At 38.8% G+C, this 25,533-nt stretch overlaps 1 protein-coding gene across 1 annotated transcript in view; it reads left to right on the forward strand.

Moving 5' to 3' along the window:
* The first annotated feature begins 20,002 nt into the window (after nucleotides 1-20,002).
* Nucleotides 20,003-25,533, forward strand: part of LOC105885183 (uncharacterized) — a 49,174-nt gene continuing 43,643 nt past the window's right edge. The window contains exon 1 of the mRNA XM_076005406.1: nucleotides 20,003-20,181. The gene's annotated coding sequence lies outside the window, so the exon portion shown is untranslated. The remainder of the gene's footprint in view (nucleotides 20,182-25,533) is intronic.

Here is a 25,533-nt window from a genome sequence, read left to right on the forward strand (position 1 = left end):
TGATGGCACTCGAAAATAATATTTGTACTCTGCCTATTTAAAATTAAAAATATGATATAGCTGTTCCTCCAAGCAAACGCCACCTACTGACAGGGACGGCATCTTGCACGGCCTTTCCACGGCACCCACTGACTCAATATACAGGGAGTGGTCCAATTTCACCCACAGGCACCTCCTAACGCCTCAGAAACTAAACAAGGTGTGTGAATACCCAAACAATAACCTAAGGAAAGAAACAACAACTGATTGACATGGGAAGAAATCAGCGAAAGAACTCAGGAAATATGAAGAACCAAACGGAAAACACACCCCCAAAGAGGAGCACCAGCCCCCTAGAAACGGACACCGACCAAAATCAGGCAACCAATATGACAGAAGAGGAATTTCGTATGTGGAACATAAGAACACTCACCCAGCTGCAACAACAACTCAATAACCAACATAAAGAAACCACAAAAAGTCTCCAGGATATGAGAAAAGAAATAGACACATTGAAGAAAAGTGTAACCGAACTCCTGGAAATGAAGAATCAATTCAAGGAACTACAAAATACAGTGGAAAGTCTCAAGAACAGGGTAGATAAAACAGAAGAAAGAATCTCAGAGCTTGAAGATAACACCCTCCAATTAAATAAATCAGTCACAGAAATAGAGCAGAAAAACAAGAGAAAAGAGCAAAGCCTACAAGAGCTGTGGGATTATGTGAAGAAACATAATGTGAGGGTCATAGGGTTGCAGGAAGGGGAAGAAGACAACACTCAAAGGTTGGACAAGCTGTTTGAAGATATAATAGAGGAAAATTTCCCAGGCCTTGCTCAAAATCTTGATATACAAGTTCAAGAAGCTCAGAGGACCCCTGGGAGATTCAACGCAAACAGGAAGACGTCACGACATGCAGTCATCAGACTAACCAAAGTATCAACTAAAGAGACCCTTCTAAGAGCTGTAAGACAAAAGAAGCAAGTAACATACAAGGGAAAGCCAATTCGAATAACATCAGACTTCTCTAATGAGACTTTACAAGCAAGGAGAGACTGGGGCCCCATTCTCACTCTTTTGAAACAAAACAATGCCCAGCCTAGAATCTTATTCCCTGCAAAACTTAGCTTCGTATATGAAGGAGAAATAAAAACATTCTCCGACAAGAAAAGGCTCAGAGAATTCACCAAGACAAGACCAGCCCTACAAGAAGTGCTTAAAAGAGCGTTATGCACGGAACATCATAATAATAACACACGGACATAAAAACAACCAAAACCCAAAGATATTAAAGGCCAGATATTACAATGGCTCAAGACAGAAATCATAGCAACAACATCCAACCCAACAGAATGATCAGTAATCTACCTTACCTATCAGTTCTCTCAATAAATGTGAATGGCTTAAACTCTCCACTCAAGAGACATAGGCTGGCTGAATGGATAAGAAAATACAGGCCAAGTCTATGCTGTCTTCAGGAAACACATCTAACCTGCAAGGATGCATATAGACTAAAAGTAAAAGGGTGGAGATCAGTATTCCAGGCAAGTGGAAGCCAAAAGAAGGCTGGTGTGGCAGTTCTAATCTCAAATGATTTAGTTTTTAAACCAACAAAGGTAGTGAAAGAAAAAGAGGGTCATTACATAATGGTGAAGGGCACACTTCAACAAGAAGAGATAACAATTTTAAATATATATGCACCCAATTTAGGTGCACCCAGTTTCATAAAGCAAACCTTATTGGATCTAAGCAAATGGATTAATAGCAACTCCATAATCACCGGAGATTTCAACACCCCACTGACGGCTCAAGACAGATCCTCCAAACAGAAAATTAATAAAGAAATAATGGACTTAAACAAAACTCTAGAACAATTGGGTCTGACTGACATCTACAAGACATTCTACCCCAAAGCCACTGAATATACGTTCTTCTCATCAGCTCATGGGACATTCTCTAAGATTGACCATATCCTAGGATACAAAGTAAACCTCAAGAAATTTAAAAAAACAGAAATCATACCATGTACCTTCTCAGATCACAGTGGAATAAAACTAGAAATCAACCCTAACAGAAACTCACATTTCTACACAAAAACGTGGAAATTAAACAACCTCCTACTAAATGATTACTTCGTAAATGAAGAAATCAAGATGGAAATAAAAAACTTCTATGAAGAAAACGACAATGGAGAGACAAGTTATCAACTCCTCTGGGACACAGCTAAAGCAGTTCTGAGAGGAAAGTTTATCTCCATAAATGCCTATAACCAAAAGACAAGAAGATCACAAATAGACAATCTAATGAAACGACTCAAAGAGCTGGAAAAAGAAGAACAGACCAACCCCAAACCCAGCAGAAGAAGTGAAATCAACAAGATCAAATCACAACTAAACAAAATTGAAAACAGGAAAGCTATTCAGGAGATTAATAAAACAAAAAGTTGGTTCTTTCAAAAAATAAACAAAATTGACACACCATTGGCTAAGCTAACGAAAAGCAGAAAAGAGAAATCTCTAATAAGCTCCATCAGGAATAAAAAAGGAGATATCACAACTGATCCCAAAGAGATACAAGATACAATTTATGAATACTACAAAAATCTTTATGCACACAAACTGGAAAATGTGGAGGAAATGGACCAATTTCTAGAAACACACAGCCTCCCTAGGCTCAACCAGGAAGAAATAGATTCCCTGAACAGACCAATCTCAACAGCTGAAATAGAAACAGCAATTAAAAATCTTCCTAAAAAGAAAAGTCCCGGTCCAGATGGCTTCACACCTGAATTTTACCATACTTACAATGAAGAACTAGTACCTATCTTGCAGAAACTATTCCACAACATCGAGAAGAACGGAAACCTCCCCGACACCTTTTATGAAGCGAATATTACTCTGATACCAAAACCAGGAAAGAATCCAACAAAAAAAGAAAACTACAGACCAATATCCCTAATGAATATAGATGAAAAAATTTTCAACAAAATCTTAGCTAACCGAATCCAGACGCTTATCAAAAAAATAATCCACCACGACCAAGTGGGCTTCATCCCAGGGATGCAGGGATGGTTCAACATACGTAAATCTATAAATGCAATTCACCACATAAACAGAAGCAAAAACAAAGACCACATGATTCTTTCAATAGATGCACAAAAAGCTTTTGACAAACTAAACACCCTTTTATGATACGAACACTTAAGAGAATAGGCATAGAAGGGACATACCTAAAAATGATACAAGCCATATATGACAGACCCATAGCCAACATCATATTGAATGGGGAAAGATTGAAATCATTCCCACTTAGAACTGGAACCAGACAAGGCTGCCCACTGTCTCCACTTCTGTTCAACATAGTGCTGGAAGTCTTGGCTACAGCAATCAGAGAGGAAAATGGAATCAAAGGTATCCAAATAGGGGCAGAAGAGATCAAACTTTCACTGTTTGCTGATGATATGATATTGTATCTAGAAAACCCCAAGGATTCAACCAAGAAACTCCTGGTACTGATCAATGAATTTAGTAAAGTCTCAGGATACAAATCAATACACAGAAATCAGAGGTATTCATATACGCCAACAACAATCTAATTGAGAACCAAATAAAGACTCAATTCCCTTCACAATAGCAACAAAGACATTAAAGTACCTAGGAATATATTTAACCTAAGAGGTAAAAGGCCTCTACAGGGAGAACTATGAAACACTGAGGAAGGAAATAGCAGAGGATGTAAACAGATGGAAATCCATACCATGCTCGTGGATCGGCAGACTCAATATCATCAAGATGTCTATACTACCCAAACTGATCTACAGATTCAATGCGATACCTATTAAAATCCCATCAGCATTCTTCACAGATATAGAAAAAATAATTTTACGCTTCGTATGGAACCAAAGAAGACCCCGAATATCAAGAGCAATTCTAGGCAACAAAAACAAAATGGGAGGCATTAATATGCCAGATATCAAACTATACTACAAAGCTGTAGTAATTAAAACAATATGGTATTGGCACAAAAACAGGAATATTGACCAGTGGAACAGATGTGAGAATCCTGATATAAAACCATCCTCATATAGCCATCTCATCTTTGACAAAGCAGACAAAAACATACACTGGGAAAAAGAATCTCTCTTCAATAAATGGTGCTGGGAAAACTGGATAGCCACCTGTAGAAGGCTAAAACAGGACCCACACCTTTCACCTCTCACAAAAACCAACTCACGCTGGATAACAGACTTAAACCTAAGATATGAAACTATTAGAACTCTAGAGAAAAAAGTTGGAAACACTCTCCTAGACATCGGCCTGGGCAAAGAGTTTATGAAGAAGTCCCCAAAGGCAATCACAGCAGCAACAAAAATAAATAAATGGGACATGATCAAACTACAAAGCTTCTGCACAGCCAAAGAAATAGTCATGAAAGTAAACAGACAACCTACAGAATGGGAGAAAATTTTTGCATCCTATGCATCCGATAAGGGACTGATAACTAGAATATACTTAGAACTCACGAAAATTAGGAAGAAAAAATCAAATAACCCCATTAAAAAGTGGGCAAAGGACTTGAACAGAAATTTTTCTATAGAAGACAGAAGAATGGCCAACAAACATATGAAGAAATGCTCAACATCTCTAATCATCAGGGAAATGCAAATCAAAACCACAATGAGATATCACTTAACCCCAGTGAGGATGGCCTTTATCAAAAAATCTCCAAACAATAAATGCTGGCGTGGTTGCGGAGAGAGAGGAACACTCCTACACTGCTGGTGGGACTGCAAACTAGTTCAACCTCTGTGGAAAGCAATATGGAGATACCTTAAAGCGATACAAGTGAATCTACCATTTGATCCAGCAATCCCATTGCTGGGCATCTACCCAAATGATCCCGTGACACTCTACAAAAAAGACACCTGCACTCGAATGTTTATAGCAGCACAATTCATAATTGCAAGGCTGTGGAAACAGCCCAAGTGCCCATCCATCCAAGAATGGATTAATAAAATGTGGTATATGTATACCAGGGAGTACTATTCAGCTCTAAGAAACAATGGTGATATAGCACATCTTATATTTTCCTGGTTAGAGCTGGAACCCATACTACTAAGTGAAGTATCCCAAGAATGGAAAAACAAGCACCAGATATATTCTCCAGCAAACTGGTATTAACTGAGTAGCACCTAAGTGGACACATAGGTACTGCAGTAATAGGGTATTGGGCAGGTGGGAGGGGGGCGGGTATATACATACATAATGAGTGAGATGTGCACCATCTGGGGGATGGTCATGATGGAGACTCAGACTTTTGGGGGGAGGGGGGAAATGGGCATTTATTGAAACCTTAAAATCTGTACCCCCATAATATGCCAAAATAAAAAAAAATATGATATATTTAATAAAAATCAGATGTTCATTACTATATTAATTCAAAGTGCCATTTTTATTATAAATTTCCCCATATTCATTGAACAGTCCTATAAAACCTATCATTGATCATTGACAGGAAAAACTGATTAAGAGGATTTTAAGTTCCAAGTCATGGGTTTTGATTGACTAGTGGCAATAGGTTGCATCATAAGAAAGATAGCAGGCAGGCCGGGCGTGGTGGCTCATGCCTGTAATCCTAGCCCTCTGGGAGGCGGAGGCGGGCGGATTGCTCCAAGTAAGGAGATTGAAATCAGCCTGAGCAAGAGTGAGACCCCATCTCTACTATAAATAGAAAGAAATTATTTGGCTAATATATATATTCTATATATATATTATATATATAGAAATATGTATATAGAAATATATATAGAAAAATATATAAATATATATATAGAAATATATATATTTCTATATATATATTTATTTTTGTTGCTGCTGTGATTGCCTTTGGGGACTTCTTCATAAACTCTTTGCCCAGGCCGATGTCTAGGAGAGTGTTTCCAACTTTTTCCTCTAGAGTTCTAATAGTTTCATATCTTAGGTTTAAGTCTGTTATCCAGCGTGAGTTGGTTTTTGTGAGAGGTGAAAGGTGTGGGTCCTGTTTTAGCCTTCTACAGGTGGCTATCCAGTTTTCCCAGCACCATTTATTGAAGAGGGATTCTTTTCCCCAGCGTATGTTTTTGTCTGCTTTGTCAAAGATGAGATGGCTATATGAGGATGGTTTTATATCAGGATTCTCACATCTGTTCCACTGGTCAATATTCCTGTTTTTGTGCCAATACCATATTGTTTTAATTACTACAGCTTTGTAGTATAGTTTGATATCTGGCATATTAATGCCTCCCATTTTGTTTTTGTTGCCTAGAATTGCTCTTGATATTCGGGGTCTTCTTTGGTTCCATACGAAGCGTAAAATTATTTTTTCTATATCTGTGAAGAATGCTGATGGGATTTTAATAGGTATTGCATTGAATCTGTAGATCAGTTTGGGTAGTATAGACATTTTGATGATATTGAGTCTGCCGATCCACGAGCATGGTATGGATTTCCATCTGTTTACATCCTCTGCTATTTCCTTCCTCAGTGTTTCATAGTTCTCCCTGTAGAGGTCTTTTACCTCTTAGGTTAAATATATTCCTAGGTACTTTAATTTCTTTGTTGCTATTGTGAAGGGAATTGAGTCTTTGATTTGGTTCTCAATTAGATTGTTGTCAGCGTATATGAATGCCTCTGATGAAACAGCCCAAGTGCCCATCAATCAAAGAATGGATTAATAAAATGTGGTATATGTACACCATGGAGTACTATTCAGCTCTAAGAAACAATGGTGATATAGCACACCTTATATTTTCCTGGTTAGAGCTGGAACCCATACTACTAAGTGAAGTATCCCAAGAATGGAAAAACAAGCACCAGATATATTCTCCAGCAAACTGGTATTAACTGAGTAGCACCTAAGTGGACACATAGGTGCTACAGTAATAGGGTATTGGGCAGGTGGGAGGGGGGAGGGGGGCGGGTATATACATACATAGTGAGTGAGATGTGCACCATCTGGGGGATGGTCATGATGGAGACTCAGACTTTTGGGGGGAGGGGGGAAATGGGCATTTATTGAAACCTTAAAATCTGTACCCCTATAATATGCCAAAATAAAAAAATAATTAAAAAAAAAATAAAAAAAAGAAATATATATATTTCTATATATATATATATAAAACTAATATATATAGAAAACTAATATATATATAGAAAAAAATTAGCCGGGCATGTGGCACATGCCTGTAGTCCCAACTACTTGGGAGGCTGAGGCAGTAGGATTGCTTGAGCCAAGGAGTTTGAAGTTGCTGTCCGCTAGGGTGATGCCATGGCACTCACTCTAGCCTGGGCAACAAAGTGAGACTTTGTCTCAAAAAAAAAAAAAAAGGAAACATAGCAGGCAAACTCAGAAAAGCAGAATACATACCCACCAAGGTTAATTCCATGAAAATATCTTATGAGATACATACATGTCAGAGGAATAAATATGATAAGCATTAGATATCATTTTATGATTGCAATACATGAATTAACAATTCTTTAGAAATTGAACTTAATTTACGGTACAGTTGGAAGCACAACTTTTGCTGACAAGTATATTGATAATTACAAAATATTTAATTATCAGCTGTCCTGTGGGAGAGATTAGGCAGGGAAAGTGTCACTGCAGAAGTCAGAGACAGAGAACCACTGGAGGGACTTGATCAAAAATTCTGTGCTACCAATTTTGGAAAACCTTAAACATGTTGGAAGTTTTCTTGGTTTCTATTTTGTTTGTTTGCTTTCTGATTATCCCACCCAAAAAGATGCCAGTGAATGTAAAACTCTTTTTTTTCTAAAGGCTTGAACGTTCTTGTACCATCATGTCCCTGTGCCTTACAGTAGAGAGATGATGAGAGTCATAATAACTGTGTCCAACACTAAATTTAGAGACATAATTTTTAGTTAGAAATTGAAATTTGCTGGATTGCATTCTTTTCTTTTCATGTACATTGATTAAAGATACTTGAGGTTATTTTCCCCTGACATTATTCTTCTTAAATGAATAAAATCAAGACATTTACAGCATTTAAAAATACTTTCATTCCTTTGTCTCATGTTCAAAGACAAAAGTATTTTGTACTGTTAAATTTTTTTGAGGCTTTGCTGCCATCATTGGTCACAAATGTGCAATCATTATTATTACTACTTTTTATTTCTGTTTCATTACCTTTACCTCATTCTCTCTGCCTTCCATTTTAAAAATCACACAATAGAATGGAAATATCCCTCCTGAAATCAGTCATTAATTTGTGTATTTCAAGAATGAGTTGAAATATCACACTTGTGAATATATGTTTTAATAAGCAAATTCCAAATTTGAAACTTTCAGAGGAGACTGTAAATATAGAAAATTTACAATTTTTTTAAAGTAAGGAATTTTTCTCTCAAATTGTACAAAGTATTATTCTTTCATTACTATAAAATTACCTATATTAATACACAAAACATTTTATAAGTTCTAGTTTAATAAAAAATATAAAATAATAAAACTGAATTCATATAAGTATTTGTAAACATGCTTAATATTACAATCTCTCATATCTGTCATGTAGTAATTAACACTACATACATTTGATAAATGGCAAAAGGAGGTATTTTTAATTTCATAACAACCAGGAATAAATCCTGTATGAGCAGTTTTTATAACAGAGTAAAACAAAATGATATTTACGATCATTTGCTAAGAGATAATTAATATAATATGTTGAAAAAATTATTTCATATGATATCTTAATTTTAAATTGTTGTAAACAGTATAAAGGCACTATAGTTTTTCTAAATTAAAAAAATTTAAAAGAACAATGAAGAATGACTAAATCCTTTTGAAGTGGTTCAGATTTCTTTTCTTATACAATGTAAAATTTTACCGATGTACATGCCATAAGTCAAACTAAAAAAAAAGTAAAATACAATCTCAATTAAAATGCAAATTATAAAATTTTAATTTTAATGGCAAGTAAAAAATTACAAAAACCTTTCAAATTTATAAATGTATAGCCTCATAAAATGTACAAAATTATCTTTGATTTTGGAAACATCTAGTATATTTAGTTATTATTCACTGAACTATAATACTGAGATTATGAGAAGACAATTCTTTTAGCAATTTGTTAAGAAAATTCTGACACCCAACCACCCAGCTGAATATTGAGCTCTCTCTGTTAGTAATGCTGACAAATAGATGCTCACCCAGCTGTGTCTTGAAGTACATCCATGTGTGAGAGATGAAGTCCTCAAAATATGATTTAAAAGAAGTCATGACATCAGCTCATCTCTCCCCAGGCCAATAATTTTTTAAGGCAGCTACAGAAGGGAGACAAGGACTAGCTTTGTGGTTGTTACAAAGGGAGCCACCAAAGGGAAAATGGAATTTACCTAATTACCAGAAAACAAAATAGGAATAGCAGGGTTCCCAACTTTTCCCCATGTGAGCTCATTTTCTAGATAACTTAGGCCCAGTGAATTGTATGATCTCAGTCCTTGTCAACAAAACAGATATGTCCCAATAATACAATCTTCAAAATGAGTTGAAGAGCTTGTCAGATTTCCCAGTGCATCCCCGCTGGTTCAAACGTTTCATCATGTCTTTCATATATGTTCCTCATTGGTCTCTAATTTTCAGGGTAAGAACCAGAGCAAAAGTACCTTTGGGGGAATCAGAAAAATAACACCTCTATTAGCTCTACATAGGCAAAGTGCTCTGTTCCCCAGAGGACACAGCTCTGAACCAGAGCACCAGATATGAATAAAAAAGTAGGCTGTTTTTCACTTTTCCTTTACACTAACTTGTCCAGGTGCACTTATTAAGAACAGGAGAATACCTCAATTCCAAGTACCATGAGTTTTGAGTTGTGAACTGTATCCTTTCAGAGACACTCTAGTGATATGTGAGGTATTAAGCTATCCTGATGATGTGTTCCACAACCTCAACCCACACTCTTACCTGGTGCTTCTACTCATAGGAATGTTTTATTGAAAACACTCAGCAGTAGAGCACCCACAATCTAGCAATAGCTATTTTTTCTTTTGTGATGCTCATATAGGAAACACTTCTGTTATTTTTAAACCTAACTTCAACTTAATCATAATTATGATTCATGATTCACTTAATCAAACATTATCTAATTTTAAACTTATGAATGTTTTTGCTATCAACCTATGGACATTATCACAGGGTAGAGCTCAGGCTGCTGGTGCTCAGCATGATGTGCTGTCATGTGCCACCTATGATCGTCTAAAAAATAAGTTTTCCATCTGGTCTCAGTCAGAACCACTAGCTTCACAGACTTGTATTGTACAAAAAGTTTAATTCTTTCTGCCATCTCCAACCCAGTCCATTATATCATCTGTTATCATCAATATGACTTCATTTCTCAATGCAGTTGGCTTTCTTAGGTCTTGATTTGTTTGCTGTCTTGTAAGATTTCAACTCCACTTTAAACTCTTTTGTCAACTCCCCACATATAAAAACTGTTGGTCTGGAAGAATGGCTCACACCTGTAATCCTAGCACTCTGGGAGGACAAGGAAGGAGGATCACTGGAGGTCAGGAGTTTGAGACCAGCAAGAGTGAGATCCTTTCTGTATTAAAAATACAAAAAAAATTAGCTGGACAACTAAAAATATCTAGAGAAAATTAGCTGGGTAAGGCAATGAATGCTTGTAGTCCCAGCTACTCAAGAGCCTGAGGCAGAAGGATTGCTTGAGCCCAGGGGTCTGAGGTCACTGTGAGGTAGGCTGACACCAGGGCTCTCTAGCCTGGGAAACAGAGTAAGATCTTGACTCAAAAAAAAAAAAAAAAAAAAAAAAAAAAAAAAAAAAAAAGGAAAATTAAAGAAAAAACTGTTGACCAAGAGTCTTATATCAAGGCAAGCTATCTATCAATAATAAAGGCAAGGCCGGGCGCTGTGGCTCACGCCTGTAATCCTAGCTCTTGGGAGGCCGAGGCGGGCAGATTGCTCAAGGTCAGGAGTTCAAAACCAGCCTGAGCAAGAGCGAGACCCCGTCTCTACTATAAACAGAAAGAAATTAATTGGCCAACTGATATATATATATAAAAAATTAGCCGGGCATAGTGGCACATGCCTGTAGTCCCAGCTACTCGGGAGGCTGAGGCAGAAGGATCACTCGAGCCCAGGAGTTTGAGGTTGCTGTGAGCTAGGCTGACGCCACGGCACTCACTCTAGCCTGGACAACAAAGTGAGACTCTGTCTCAAAAAAAAAAAATAATAATAATAATAATAAAGGCAAAATAAACATATTTTGGGCAAGCAAAACCAGAAAATTTAGTGCTAGCAGACCCACTTTGCAGACAATATTAAAGTAAAGTTTTTATAGGCTGAAAGCAATTTATCACAGATACTTATTTGAATTTACATAAAATAAGAAAGAGCAACAGGCAAAAGTAATTATGTCATTATAAAATATAGTATAAAAGCCCATTTCTTTTCATTTCCTATCTTAACTCATCTAAGAAATTATATAAAAATATGAGTATAATTTTATTGTTGAACCTATTACAAATTTAAATTTAATATATTTTTCAATAACAACACAAAAAAGGCAAATAAGAACAAAGCTTTTTTTTTTTTTTTTTTTTGAGACAGAGTCTCACTTTGTTGCCCAGGCTATAGTGAGTGCCATGGCATCAGCCTAGCTCACAGCAACCTCAGATTCCTGGGCTGAAGCAATCCTCCTGTCTCAGCCTCCTTATGTAGCTGGGACTACAGGATGCACCACCATGCCTTGCTAATTTTTTTCCTATATATATTAGTTGGCCAATTAATTTCTTTCTATTTATAGTAGAGACAAGGTCTCACTCTTGCTCAAGCTGGTTTCGAACTCCTGACCTTGAGCAATCCGCCTGCCTCGGCCTCCCAGAATGCTAGGATTACAGGCATGAGCCACCGTGCCCGGCCTCGATTTTTTTGATAGAGGCCAATCTCACTAGGTTTAAGTGATATCTCATTGTGGTTTTGATTTGCATTTCTCTAATGATTAGAGATGTTCAGCATTTTTTTATATGTTTGCTGGCCATTATTCTGTCTTCTTTGGAAAAATTTTTGTTCATTTCCATTGCCCATTACTTGATGGGGTTGTTTAATTTGTTCTTGTTAATTTTTTTGTGTTCTACATAGATTCTTGTTATTTGACCTTTATCAGAAGTGTAGAGGTAAAATAATTTCTCCTATTCTGTAGGTTGTCTAATGATAGTTTCCTTGGCTGTGCAGAAGCTTTTTCATGTGATCAGATCCCATTTGTTTATGTTTGTTGCTGTGGAGATTTCTTTGGGGGTCTTCTTCAAGAATTCTTACCCTAGGCCAATGTCTGAAAGGGTCTTCCCAGCATCTTTGTCTAGGATTCTAAAGGTTTCATGCCTTAGGTTTAAGTCTGTTATCCATCTTAAGTGGATTTTTGTGAGAGGGAAAAGGTAGTGATCCAGATTCATTTTTCTGCATGTAGATATCCAGTTTTCTCAGCATCATTTATTCAAAAGAGAATGACCAGGTGGGCTTTATTTCAGGAATGCAAGGCTGGTTCAACATATGCAAATCCATAAATGCCATTTGCTTCATAAATAAATACAAGAACAAAGACCATATGATTATCTCAATAGATACAGAAAAAGCATTTGGCAAAGTCCAACACACCTTTATGATAAAAACTCTTAACAAAATAGGCATAGGAGGCTCATATCTTAAAATTATCAAGTCCGTTTATGACAAACCCATACTGAATGTGGAAAAATTGAAACCATTCCCACTTCCAACTGGAACTAGACAAAGATGCCCACTATCTCCTCTTCTATTCAGTATAGTGTTCAAAGTCCTAGCTATAACAATCAGGCAAGAGAGGGGTTTTAAGGGCATACAAGTGGGGACAGATGAGATCAAACTATCATTCTTCACTGGTGATATCATATTATATCTAGAAAATCCCATGGATTCATCAAAGAGACTCCTAGATTTGATAAATGAATACGGTAAAGTCTCAGGTTACAAAATCAATATACACAAATCAGAGGCATTCATATATGCTTATAACAGTCAAGCCAAAATTTAAATAAAAAATGCAATACTTTTTACTATAGCCCCAAAGAAAATTAAATATCTAGGAATATATTTCATGAACGATATGAAAGATTTAATACAAGGAGAATTGCAAAATGCTAAAAAAAGAAATTGTAGAAGATGGAAACAGATGGAAAAATCTATTTTATTCATGGATGGGTAGAATCAATATCATTAAAATGTCAATGGTACCTAAAGTGATCTACAGAATAAATGCAATCCGTATCAAAGTCCCATCATCATTCTTTACAGATTTAGAAAAAAAATAATCATTCATTTGGTATGGAACCAGAAAAGACCTTGTATAGCCAAAGCACTCTTAAGAAAAAAGAACAAACTGGGAGGTGTCAGTCTTGCAGACTTCAAGCTGTACTATAAAGCAATAATAACTAAATCAGCCTGGCACTGGCACAAGAACAGAGCCATTGATCTTGGGAACAAATAGAGAATTTTCATAAGGTGGAAATTTTTAAAAATGAGCCAAAATTATTTATGAATCTTAAAAGTACAATAAGTAAAATAAAAATGACTTAAGAGAGTTATTAAATAGAAGATTTGAGCATACAGAGAAAAGAAACAGCACATTTGAATATAGTTTAATTTTAATTATTCAGTCTGACTAACAAAGAGGGAAAAAAGGAAGAAAAATGAACATATCCTAAGAGACAGGCAGTTGAACCTCAAATGTACCTACACAGGCATTATAGAATTCAAAGATGGAAAGAAGAGAGAAAAAGGGGCAAGATTATTTTTAAAGAATAATCACTTAAATCATTATGGAAAGGTATAAATTGCACAACTCCAAGAATCCTTATGAACTCCAAATAGCATAATCTAAGAAAGATTCACCCTTTATAATTCAGCTGTCAAAGGCCAAAGATAAAAAAATGTTGAAGGCAGTAAGAGAGATTTGACTTTTCATTTGCAAAGCATACTCGCTAAGTTAAAAGCTGATTTCTCATCAAGTCAGGTGACAGCAGGATTACATATGCAAGTAATGAGTATTGGTGGAATTTATCAACCTAGAATTCTATCTTCAGAAAAAAGTTCTCATAGCACCTGTTCAGCAGGTAAATGTCCACTCACTCTGAGGCACAATGGTGACTCAGTTGTCTACCAGCTGTGTCCTTAGGATATCACTGCTGTTCCTCTGACAGGTAGTGTGGTCAGAAGATGAACCTCATAGGGTTCCTGTAGGGCCTGAATAGCCTACAGCATGGCAAGCAGACCCCTACATCTGGCTCTGTGGAAAAGCTGTGGGGTATGTTGTAGTTGTTCATATTTATTATTTTTCCTCTCCTCCTTCACTGAAGAAGCTTTCTGCCTCATGCTTCAATGGCCCATATTTCTCTAGATAATAGAAAAGAACATAAAAGCAAACATGGTTTCCCATTATTAAAGAATATTTGGGTGTCCTTTTAGCTAGTCTTTACTCTTGATAGACAGAACAGTGGTCCCAGGGTACCACAAGAGTGTCTCCAGGCTTAGATAGATATTTGGGAAGGTTCTGGTTTGGGTTCATTCATTAGCCAGGTGTTTTGTACAAGTACTTTTATAGATACTTGGCATAATTTAATGAACAAAACAGATGACAGTCCCTGAGTCTCAGTTCTATTCAGAAAGCAGACACAGTAGACATCAGATGAAGTTCATGGCCTCCTCTGTGTAAGGAGGCATCTCTCTGATTCTTATCAGGATGACAAACACCAGGAACAACTAAAAAAATAATGAATTTGGGGTCTGAAAAAAGAAACTCCTGCCCCACCCAAAATATGGGAGATTCTGAGGACTGTAGCTAGAGATGACTGACAGATCCCTGGGTCTCACACATCTTATAATTCTCATGAGGGGCCTGAGGTCTAGGGTTTCCTTTACAGGAGGAAAAGAGTCTAGGGTTGTTGTGGGTGGGGTCCCATGTCACTGAAAATGAGAGGACCATCTCCATATTATACTAGCAACATCTCCATATTGCTGTTCTCCATGCCCACAGCCAGCCACTCTCTAATGGGACAGTGTCCCAGGGAGAAGATCTGGGAGGTGTAGTCATTCTGCTGCAGCTGTCATCCTCACACAAGACCCAGGATCTGACAGTGCTGTCCAAACTGTCCCCCAGAGCTTGGTGCCATCATTAGAAATGTCAATACACCTGACTGTATCTATGTGGCCCTGGAACTGTCTCGCTGGTGTCTGGTTGTGCAGATCTGTGACATTACAGCATGAGAGGCCGACCTTGGAATTCAGGCTGATGGCCAGGGGATAGCAGGTAGCAGCTAAGGATGTCAGTTCTGCTTTGATGCATGAGGTCTTACCTGCCAGGTCTCAAATGGGCAAAGTACTGGCCTCTCCCTCATACCAGAGTGCCACAATCAGGTAGCAATTATAGAAATGGATATAAATATCTTTATTTAGACAGTCAAGCTGAGAAACAGAACTCTTATTGCCAGGGGATTGATGTCCCAGATCTTGATGCAATCCTTTCTACTCATGTACACATGTCTCGTGGGGTTGTGGATGTTCATCGTGGTTGAGGATGTTGATCTGGTGAGCATTCTGAGGGATTCAAGGTTCAATGAGGGCATGAGGGTAAAGGGAACAGGTTGCATCAGAAACATTGCAGTAATGTAAAAGGAATATGTAGGTTTCCACCTAGGGATTCTTACTAAGTTTGGAGGCAGGATAGGTACTCTTATGTGAGGTAGAGGATAAAACCCCACTCATTGGGAAGCATACTTAGGCCATTCTTGCAGCCACCACACTTATCTGGGGAAACATGATGTGCAGCCTTTTGTAAGTGGCACTTGTTCTGGTCAGCTTGCTGTTCTTACTAGTTTTGGGGATCATACCAAATGTAGCAGTGTTCAGAGCTGGTCATTTCCAGGTGTGTTCTCAAACGAGCTGCCATTTGGTTAATGAGCTGGTCCCTAACTGGAGGCATGTTGAGGCCTGGACCAACTCCTGGAGTGGCATTTATGCCCAGCATTGGCACATCGCTTTGAGGTGTTGGTGTGCTGTATTCAAGAACAGGCGTGCTGGCTTTTTCATGCAAGCTCCTTTCTTTGGATTTCGAAGAAGCGGAACTTCTCAAGGTGGCCATGAGGCTGGGCTGCTACAAGCATCTTTCTTTGGCTTACAATTTTTGTTAGTTTGATTTTCCAAATTTGAATGGACAGTGATTGTTTCCTGAGAACAGTCCTCAAAAGACACATCCACACATTAGTTGTCACATTTTTTTGTCACCATCACTGGTTAAAGCTGGAGTCTTTATCATTAACCTTCATTTTCTTGAATTAATCAGAAAACTCATGTACATTTCTGCATTTATCTGTGCCTTTTAGACTGTCTGGGCCCAAGAGGGCATTATTTGCGCTCAACACTCTATCTTTGTGGTGCTCTGCATAGTGGTGCTTCTTGTAATCCTTTAATACCAAGTGAGACCGCCACTCAGAGCACTAGACGGTGCCAGAAGGTGGGGACAGCCCTAGATGGGCAGGTTTTCTGGAGGAAGAGGTCCCTAAGCCTGAGACATTAGGGGTATTGGTGGTCTGTGGTACTGTGACACACACTGACCTTGTGACTGCTGCTGCACAAGGATGACATTCAACTCTGCCATGGTCACTAGTTTGGCAGGCTTGAGGGCCGGGTCACCTGTTGTTGATGTTCCTGAGACAGAGATGGGATGATTTGTGCACATGTCACATTCAATTTCTTGGTGATTTCAGCCTGTTTGTGCATTTCAGTGTTTAATCCATATGACATTTCATAATACATCACAATTTCTGTCTTTTCACTTACCTGTTTCTCACATTCCATTTGAAGGTGGTGATGCTGCACCTGCAGGAACTGGAATGTCTCCTTAATCTGGTCCAGGTATTCCAGGATAGTGAACTTGAAGGGCTGGCCTGCAGCTTGGTTCCTGGTGTCAATGGAAAAGAAGCAAAATTCTGTCAAATAATTTAAAGAGGTTTATTCTGAGCCAAATTTGAGGACTATGACCCAAGCAATGCCCAAGAAGTCTTGAGCAAGTGTACTTGCCATGGTTGGGTTAAAGTTTTGTTTTATACTTTTCAGGGAGACAGGGATTAAAGGTAAATTATAAATCAATATGTAGAAGACATATATTTGTTTGTATGAAAAAGTAAGACATCTCAAAGTGGCAGGTGGTTACAGCTTATAGGTGTGTTTACAGACTCTTTGACTTGTAATTGGTTAAAGAAATGAAGCTTTGTCTAAATCCCTGGAATGTTTTAAGTTAAGTGAAGGAAGTCTGCTAATTAGAGAGAAGCTATCTATTTGTTGTGTAATTTGAGGACCTGCAGGTTTGTCTTACATAGCCTTAGTCCTCATAATGAGTTACAAGAGATATCTCCAAGAAGGGAGAGGACCATGACAAGATACCTCTGATTTCTCTTCTCATGGCTTGTAACTGAGGTGTAGGTTATCCTCTTGGTCAAGAGGGGTCCATTCAGTTAGCCTGTGGGGAGCACCCTTAAGATTTTATTTTAGTTGACACTCCTTATGCCCCCTTGGCTCCTCTCCTGGGCATACAAATCCAGCCAGGTTGCTCTCCTTTGCTCTTCTCCAGCTCCACTTCCTCTCGAGGTTTTTGCTGTGGCAGCCCAGCTTAATGAGATACACAAACTGGGCACTTTCGGGTACTCTCACAGGTAGTGGCTTCACCTTTCACCAAGTGCTGGTGAACTTCCTGGAGGAAGTTATGAGCAAGGTTGAGGCAGACATGGAGGCCCAGGCAGGGAGCCAGGGATGACTGGGGGTGAGGGAAATACACACTGGGAAGGAGTTTGGCAGGCCCCCTATGACCAGTGCTTAGTGTTCCCCATGGTTGCACAAACCCCTCTGACCTGACAGGGCTGCTCCACAGAGGACAGTCCCACAGGCACCCTCTGCTTCTCCGTCCCAGGATACATAGTGGCACTGTGGCCAGCGTACAGACACCCCCCACTGCAGGCCTGGCCATTCAGGACCCCTCCTCCAAGCTACATTCTTTTTCATTCTCTTTTATTTCCTTCCTCTAACTCTCAGCAAAGGGCACTCCGGCACACAGCAGAGTTCTGTCCATACTGTGGCGCCTGTGGGGTTGTGGTCACCAGTGAAAGCAGAGGTCGCTGTAAGTGCCATGGGTCCTGCCCTGCAGTGCCAGCTTGGGGCTGGCACAATGGCTTCCTGGAGGATGTGGGGCATAGGTAACCCACTGCTGGTGTGATTACTGCTCTTGCAGCCCTGCCTCCCACATGCTTCTAGTGCTAGTTGTATTAACATCCAGATGCATACTTTGTTTCCTAGTTAACTAGTGCCCTCCCTCCCCTGCCCTGCAGGGCATGAGGCTGCCAGCAGGAAGCCAGACAATAGCCTGTGTATAATTCACAATCACTCATCAATACAGTGTGGGGGTGCAATGAAAGAGTATAATATAAAATAAATTTTAAAAATCAAAATACAGTTACACTGTAACAAATATAATGGGAAATGTGCAGTCTATATAAACAAAATAATAAAGCATTCCTGAAATATATAAACAGACTTAAAGAAATGGAGAGTCATGTTTTGTTCTTAAATAGAAACAAAATCAATAATATAAAAAGGTCTTTTAACCTTAAGCTATCTTCAACATTGTATTAGATTTCATAATAAATTCTGCCAGTTTTCATAAAGCTAGCAACGATTTTGCAAATTGCACATGGAAGAACAAATGTGTAAGGATAGTCAAAATTCCTGAGGAAAACACACAATGAGGTGTTCTGCTCCAATAAGATATTAAAACACGTTAAAATGTTCTATAGTTAATGTAAGGTTTTTCGGTGGTGGCGAAAAGAAAAGACAGACACAGAGAGAGAAAGAGTGGGAGCCAAACCACGTGGCTTTTTATACACTCTTGGACAAGGTTCTGGGGCCCCAAGAGAGGGGGACCCCAGAAGTTGCCGCCCTTTGAAGGGGCTGAGGCCTTTTATATCCTTTGGGCCTGGCTAGGGACTTTTGGCGGGAAGAGCTTGGGATTTTAGGAGGGGCTGGAGGTATTTGTGGAATCCAAGAGCGGAAAAGTTCTTATCTAGGTGGACATCTGGGTGTGGTTCCTCTCAGCAGGACCTAGCAATTTTGTCCTTGCAGGGTCTGATCTCATGAGCCTTTTCTTTTTTGATCTAGGGAAGGGAGGGGGTCGGCCACCAGCCTTACAGTTATAGCAGTGTGGGGTTAATGAAAGCAGACAAACAGATCAGGACACCACAAAATTCCCAAACCTACCAGAATGTGTAAGAAAAGTTAAAATATAAAAAAATACAACTTTTACTGAATCTTACATTTTAAAATGTTTGTCATCATACAGTTTCCAATTTTGAATATGATATAAATTATTTATAAGTGGATATAATTTTTTTAGAAAAAGTCTTGCTCTGTCACCTGGGGCTAGAGTGCCCCCAGAGCTAGAGTGCCCTGGCATCAGCCTAGCTCACAGCAACCTCAAACTCCTGGACTCAAAGGATCTTCCTGCCTCAGCCTCCTGAGTAGGTGGGACTCCTGGCATGCACCACCATGCAAGGCTGATTTTTTTTTTTTAAAAATTAGAATTTCTTTCTAATTTTTTAGTAAAGATGGGGTCTCCCTCTTGCACACGGTGGTATTGAAGTCCAGAGATGAAGCAATCCCCCCACCTGGCCTCCCAGAGTACTAGGATTATAAGCATCAGCCACCATGCCCAGCTTGGATATAACCTGTATACAAGGTTAAATGCAAATTTCCTTTAGGTGGCGCCAGGTCCCAGTGCAGAGAGAAAGACCTGGTTGCCGCCATTAGTAGGTGGGATCCCATTATATGTCAGTCAGGGCTCTAAGGGGTGTGGCCTAGAGCCTGAGCCAATCAGAAATCCTTGGACTGGAACTGTCCAATCAGGCACGCATTGGGAGGGCGGGACTTCCGGGACCTGGCCGTGCCTTTGTCATATTCTGGTCCTCCTTGATGCACTTGTCTTCAGTGCTCCTTCTTCTTTGCTTTGGGAAACTTAGGTTAACTCAGGTAACCCTCAGCCTTAGTTTGCCTATGACCTGCGGGTTCTGAAACGTCGGCCAGAAGGATCCCAGGGCACCACAGAAGTCACAAAATGGTGAGTGTGCGTGGCCGTCTGTGCTAGGGAGTTTGGAACCCCATGGAACTGGGTGTGGCAGGACCCCGGCTTCCCGCCAGACCGGGAGTCTGCAGACAAAGGACCCTTTAGGCCGGCTCGGCCCTTAGTCCCCTGCGGCTTAGAGCGGGGTTGGGCTGCAGCAGGAACCACGGCGCCCCGTCTCATCCTCTGGGGCATCTGTGGCCCAGTGGGAGTCGTCTGGGTGGTTCCGTAATGCAGCTCTCCGTGTCCCCTGCATTGTGGGGCGACCAGGGCAGGGTCATGAGGGATGAATTTCGACTGGTGTGTGAGGTCCGTGCATGGGAGGAGCTGTAGCCCCTTGGGTCCCCGTCACTCCGCTCTCATATTAAAAATTAAACTAAGGAACTGCTTAAAAACATGATAGAGTTTATTAGAACAAACAGCCATTTATGGATCAGACAGCAATCATCCATGGTTTGTTCTTGGGGTCCACCAGGGGGGCTTGAAGCAAAGACTTTCATAAAGTGCAGGAGACAGCAAACCAAATCCAAGAATTGAGTGGTTATAGCTGTGTACTTTTTATGCCATCGCTTTTCTTGGACTATCCTGATGGATACTTCCCAGGTATGTGATCAGAGGTTAATTGGTGGTTTGTGGTTGGTTAAGCCAAATTTTGTTTCTCACAAAGTTAGTAATATAAAAAAAAAAGTATTTGAATCAAATTTTGGTATTTTTCGGTAGGAACCCAGGACACTACAGTCACTTCCATCTGATTGGCTTCTGATTATTTATTTATTGTTTTTGCACCACAGAGGGCCTTATTTTCCCTTGCATTATCCAAATATATGGCAAGTAGAATCTCACTCTGTCCCTTTGATCGCCTAGCGTAACCCATCTAGGGCTTGTGGTAAAAGCCTAAATTTCTAGTTCCTCCCCAAATTCCCAAATACCAACTTTTCCTCACCAATTACAACATTATCAACTATTTGTTCTTTATTTCACTTTTCCAATAGAATGTTTTAATTTGTTATCATTTTTGCACAGAGCAATGGGTGGCTTTAAAAAGTATTCATTTTGTGTTTCTGAACATTTCAGATGAGAAGAAATCAGAGAATATTCACTTGTCACTACCTTTAAAAATATATCTTGCCTCTCCTCCTTCTATCTTCCCTAGGCACAGACATCTTACCAGGGTTTCTTTGGTTTGAGGTTCTCCTTTGGAAACTTTATGGGATAATGTGTCCTGGGACATCCTCCTGTCTTCTTGTGGACCTAGGCTTCAAAATTGTCTGAGGATGACCCAAGATGCTCATGGTGACCATAACTCTTGGAACGTGTGGTGAATATCAGTCCTGCAGCATGTACTCCCAGAGAACAGCCTGAAGTGTGGTTGTGGATCATGGCTGGAGAACAGCTGGGTGCCCTGGGGTTGAGAGAATTCTCCTATCACACCATTCATGAAAAGGGATAACCCTTTGTGCCATAACACTTTTTCCTCCAATCCCAGTTTCCATTTTTTGGAGACATATTTGTGGTCAGCCAACCATTGGTTGCTGGCATTAAGGGGAAAAGACAGAAATGATTCTTTTTTTTTTTTTTTTTTTTTTTTGAGACAGAGTCTCACTCTGTTGCCCAGGCTATAGTGAGTGCCATGGCATCAGCCTAGCTCACAGCAACCTCAAACTCCTGGGCTCAAGCAATCTTCCTGCCTCAGCCTCCTGAGTAGCTGGGACTACAGGCATGCGCCACCATGCCTGGCTAATTTTTTCTATGTGTATTAGTTGGCCAATTACTTTCTTTCTATTTATAGTAGAGATGGGGTCTCACTCTTGCTCAGGCTGGTTTCAAACTCCTGACTTGGAGCAATCCGCCCACCTTGGCCTCCCATAGTGCTAGGATTACAGGTGTGAGCCACCATGCCCGGTTAGAAATGATTCCTGTTCGCTGGATTTTCTCACACTTTTGAAGGGAGAAAAACTGTCCGTAAGCCAAGAAAAGGCCACTGCAATAAGATGATGCAAGAATCTGCAAAGCAATTTGCACTTTAGGCACACAGGGGGACCGGTGAAGTGGCTCCTGGTGCGTGAGGGTGGTCTTTGAACATTTCAATAAGTAGGAGGAAGGTTTTCTGGAAGGATGTCCCAACTGATAAGATGGCCTATCTTGACACTTGAGTCAGATAAGTCTGTGTTCCTGTCAGCACTTCTACTCCCTGAGTTTGAAACTTTGAAAAGAATTTTTTATTCAACTTTAGCTTTTCATTAACTGTAAACTAAATTTTAGCAGTAGAGCTTGAAAAGATAAGAAAATACTTTTAAAGGAAAAAGTAGATTTCAAAAAAACTCTATATATTGCATTTAAAAAAACTATTGCTTACCTATTTTCTTCCCCAGAGTGAGTGTACTAGAAAAATATATACATTTCCACAAGAAAGTGTGAGAAAAAAAAGTGACTGACAAATATTCACCAAAACACCTATTCCTCCTCCTTTTTTTTTTTTTTTGGTTGTTTGTGTGTGTGTGTGTGTGTAGGATTTGTGAAAGTGGATCACTCTGTTTTGTGTCCTGTTATCTGGATTTTGGGACTTAACTATAAAGCCTATGAGATGGGATTTGACAAGTCTTAGAAGAGTTTATATGCCATTGTTTACCAAATGATTTATTATCATGAAAATAATAACGAAATAGCCTACTTATTGTCTAAAAGAGATAAATACTTTTGTTTTTCCTATAGAAATATGAAATTTAATTTCCTTACAATTTCTGTGATGTTACAATATTTTGTTTTTTATCCATGATTCCTGGCTCTCCAAAAATATTAGAGAAAATATTTTTTAAGTAAACATATTATGAAACATAATTATTATTATAACTTGATTTATAACATTTTATCCATTTATGTCTATTTATCCAGTCTTAACAATTTTGTGTATAAAATCTCATGAACCTTTAGATAAGTCTAGCAATCATCTCAAAGTTAAACTTTTTATTAACCATTTTTATATTCCTGTATGGTAGACAAGTATCATAGAAAAAATAACCTTAACATTATAATAAATACACACATGTTTTGCTGATAAATCAGAAGGCATAGTTGTTTGGGTTAAACTAAAAATATTAGTCACATTGATATAATATATAGTTATTTTCATTTATTTGGTTTTGCTTTTTAGTTTCCTTCTTTAAGTGTGCATGCATAACATTGACTTGGATCAAGTGTTTGACCACCTTGGCTTTTTCATACCACAGTATGTCATGTCTATTGCTCCATAATGGAATACAGAGACCTTTCTCTTTTACCTTCATGACTGCAGAGTGTCTTACTATGAGGATGTCATGGGACTATAAGTCTGTGCAATATTAATGGACATAGCTGTATTTTCCCATATTTTTCTAAATGGATAAATTTTTCTATGATGGATAAAGCCACAAGGGATAACCTTGAAAATATTTTTCATGTTGGTGAAACAGATTGCACAGTACATTTCTGGAATTCGGTTTCCAGAATCCAAGGTTAATGCCATTGTGCATTTCTTTGTACTTTGATTATATAACTTTGGCTTCCCAGCAGAAATGTTCACAAGTGTCTATTTCTTTACAACATCACTGAAAATTGTGGGGCCTTTGACAACTGATGGATGTAAATAGCTATCCCTCTGTAGTTTTAGTGTGCATTTCCAATTTCACTGTGTTTTTATTTATTAGCCACTTTCTTTTATTTGTCAACTTTCTGCCTATTCTGTAAAACTACTGATTGTGTTAGAATCAGTATCTGAGGATGTTTTTGCATTCTGTACAAACAGCTGCAGGTCATTTTTGTGTCTTTTGGAGTCTTAATGTTTTTCTTATATGTTTTGTATCTTTCATTTAAAATTTTTTTCTGGATATATTCCTTGGAGCTCTAGTAGTATTCTCTGTCCTCATGACATTTGGTAAATTTTTCTTGGTTTTATATATAAAAACATTTTTTAAAATATTGCATAATATTCTTTGAATTGTATGTAAATCATCTTCACCTCTAAATATGCCTTTTGTTGATCTTTTTGACTCAGGAATGTCTTTCTCTAGAACCTTTAACCCATTGCTTCAAAATGTAAATAGCAAAGATGATATAGCCCTTTCCCACAGCTTGCATTAGAGAGTAGGAACTTAACATTCACTGGGTACATGGCTCCAAGCTACAAAACTACCTCCTATCATAAAGATGTTGAAAGTTTAATTTTCCTTGGAATATAGCCAAAACACACATAATCGCTCCAATCACCAGATGAATTTAGAATGAATTTTATATAGGACAAATAATATTGTCAGATCTTTAGTACCAGACCAATGTTGGGTCCACTCACCCAGCATGGCTAAGATGAATGCTGATGCAAAGAGTTGCAGTGGGAAAAGGGCATTTTATTGCAAGATGCCATGCAAGGAGAATGGACACCTAACGCTTAAGACTGGAACTCCCCAGTGGCTCACAGGAAAAGGTTTTTAAAGATATGGGCACATTTGAGGAAAGCAGAAGTTGCAGACAAAATTGTAAATCAGTATATGGAGGTTATATATTGATATGTGATATCTTGAAGCAGGGGCTTATTGGTCATTGGTGGATTCCTAGATGACTTTGTTAGCAGAAAGTGATGTTAAGGTGAAGTTCCACTCTCTATCTAGTCCCTTTAGACAGAAATTTAGGGAAGAAAACCTGTGGTCAGAGTTCAATTCATCAGTTCCCTCCTATCTGCTTATTCCATGGGGGAGAGTTCTGAAAAATAACTCTGAAACATATGTTAAGAGGTTATCTTTTAGTTTCTGTAGGAAACTAAAACTCCCCATGACTCTGGCTTGCTTGGAGAACTGTAGTTATTATTGTCTTTTGCTCATCAAATTGCCGTACCTAGTTGCCCAGAATTTTCCTTGTAGGGACTCAAGATGTTTTATCTATTGACATGTTTGGGTGGTTCTGCAGGCCAAATAGAGGGGACCCTCCTCCATCTCAATTTGAGGACAAATGATGATTACCTTTCTTTTTTGTTTTTGTAAGCTCTTAGGAGATTGTGGTGCATATCACATTCTGATAGAATTATGTAATGAAAGAGTTTTCTTTCTGTGCTGCCACTGTGGAGAGATTGTCTGGGATTGAAAATAATTTTGTTTTTAATTGTAATTCTGAAGCATTGTTCAGAATTACCAGACATAATACAAACATATAAGGTACCAGGCTTTACTCTTTTGAGACAGAGTCTCGCACTGTCACCCAGGCTAGAGTACAATGGCATTAACTTAGCTCACAGAAACTTCAAATTCATGGGCTCAAGGAATCCACCCACCTCAGCCTCCTTAGTAGCTGGAACTACAGGCACACACCACCACACCTGGCTAA

Source organism: Microcebus murinus, chromosome 8, assembly GCF_040939455.1.
Source record: "Microcebus murinus isolate Inina chromosome 8, M.murinus_Inina_mat1.0, whole genome shotgun sequence".
Taxonomy (NCBI): domain Eukaryota; kingdom Metazoa; phylum Chordata; class Mammalia; order Primates; family Cheirogaleidae; genus Microcebus; species Microcebus murinus.